Genomic DNA, 2,500 nt, shown 5'->3' with positions numbered 1-2,500 from the left:
GGCAGGCACCCACATGCAAAATGCTCTTCTGCAGAATCCGTCAAAGAAGGTTTTTGAAGAATGATATCTAAGTGTTAGTGAAGCCAAGAGAGACGATTAAGAAGGTTGATCACACAGTTTTATCCCCAACTCTTGAAACTGTATCAGAAACATGAAGAGTATATGTGCATCCTTGTTCATGTGTGTGCATATGTGCAACAATTGTGCTGACTAACGTGAACCTCAAAAATGCAATAATCCACAGCTTTGTCGTCACACACATAGGTACTTTTCACACACAAGCCCTGGAGAATAGCGAGGAATTGATTTCTAAAACATCACAGCAAATAATGAATGCTTATGATGAGCTGAAGAGATAATTATACTGTTATTCATATTAAACACATTGACCATTCAGAGCATTCCACCGCCCACTCTCCCCAGCATATTCCGTTGTTCCCATTTAAAGGTTGAGTCTTGTCCAGACCCGCCTAGGCGCGTCCTTCTTGTCTTACGTCGACATGTTAATCAACATTTAGAAATGTTGGAGAGCAAAAAGTGACAACGAGATGAGATGAGACGAGCAAAAATAGACAAGCAGAGAGGAGAGAATTATTTTTTCCTTTATGCGATATCACCTTTGGTCCACTTAAAGAACTTGTGGGGAGATTGGATTTCAGCAAATGAAATGGCACGTGGAGGAGACCATTCATACCCTGGCAGGTGTTCTCTATTTTATTTTTTCTGCTGGCTATTCAAGAGGAACCTTGGCGCGTGGAGGCAGCCTCTCGGAACGAGCCTTATTATTACGTGTAGCGCGAGGGAGCGCCCCGCAAACTATTCTAATGTGCGAATGGAACGGAGGTTAGGTGGCGATGGGGGGGTTACTGAGAATGAATGAGGTAGTGGGAGTGTGCAGTGAGAGAGAGAGAGAGAGAGAGAGAGAGAGAGAGAGAGAGAGAGAGAGAGAGCCAATAGCCTATTGTCAACCCAACTCCCTCCGCCACCCCACCACAGACACCATACCCACCTCCAATATCCACTACCTGCGATTATGTCTCTGTGTGTATTGCTTTGAATACCTATTAACCATTGACCCGTTCACTGACCCATCTTAACCTTCGGGGGGGACCTTCCAGGTCGCTGCGTCTACAATACATATTTTTTTGCGCCTACAATACATATTTTCTCCCTTGTATACACACAAAAAATGTATCTATGCACACAACTCAAAGTAACAGAAGTCTCAACACAAATCGCATCATTCAGACAAATTGTAACACTGATTACCTGGAATTACCAATTGGTCTCACTTGCTTCTCACCTGTTCAACTCAAGTGGCAACAACACTTCAATCATGTGCCAGAGCATAAACGAGGCCTCAGGTGACCGCTACTGTGTTGGGTAGAAGATGGAGCAGCATGGAAAATAGAGAGGAAGAGGAAGAGTGAGAGCCGGAGGAGGAGGAAGAGGAGGACGACGAGGAGGAAGGCAAGCCAATACTTCTAATGAAAACCATAAAACTTGGTTGACTAAGTTCTAAATTATGGCCAAACAATCTCCGATGCTGGGCAGCGAATCCAGCCTGATTACTGAGGCTGCTATTCTTACATACTCTCTACATTAATGACAGTAACTTCATTTAATGGTTTGGTATCTACAGTGCTTAAAGAAATGTATAGATACATGTTGCTTTTTCTTACATTTATTAAATATGTGTAGCCTATATTCTAGATACTTTTCACAGAAGAGATGGACGACCAGAAAGCAGTGACAGATGCCAGATATGTACAGCTGAGTAAGAGGCCGATAATGCCATTACAACAAGGAAAATTAAACATGGAGTCATGCAAAACAATGTCTCCTTCCCAAACATTGGGGAAAATGTACCCACGTGCTCAGCTATTGGTCTTCTTGGGGTCATCCATCACCATGCCAATCTTTGTCCCAAAACAATGACAGTCAGTTTACCTTCCTTGATGCACCAAACAATATTCTTAATTTGCAAGAGATTTGCAAAGTTTTGACAAAATATTTTGTATTGTGTTGAGAGTTTTGAGAAATGTAACTATAGTTCAAAAGATCGGGAAACACTAGCACACAACAACGAATAAAGTAAAAAAAATAAATATTCAACATCATGGAGTGCTGACTACACAAATAATACATAAGGTGCTCTGATTTCACAGATGAGATTTGAATGACCAGTGAGACCAGCATGCGAGACATAGAGAGAGAGAGAGAGAGAGAGAGAGAGAGAGAGAGAGAGAGAGAGAGAGAGAGAGAGAGAGAGAGAGAGAGAGAGAGAGAGAGAGAGAGAGAGAGAGAGAGAGAGAGAGAGAATAGATTTGAGGCATACTCAGACTTGGCTTTTGGAGCTTGGGAGTACGGGCGACCACAAAAGCTAATTTCCACTCTCTACTGCCTCCCTCCGCCTCTGAGTAAGAGATTAGTCTGCAGCATTCTACTTTGGAGTGCCACAAGCTATGCATCCATCCAATTGTCAAATTACATTTATGCA

This window comes from Gadus chalcogrammus, chromosome 16 (assembly GCF_026213295.1).
Source record: "Gadus chalcogrammus isolate NIFS_2021 chromosome 16, NIFS_Gcha_1.0, whole genome shotgun sequence".
Classification (NCBI taxonomy): domain Eukaryota; kingdom Metazoa; phylum Chordata; class Actinopteri; order Gadiformes; family Gadidae; genus Gadus; species Gadus chalcogrammus.
This window is presented reverse-complemented; position numbering follows the sequence as displayed.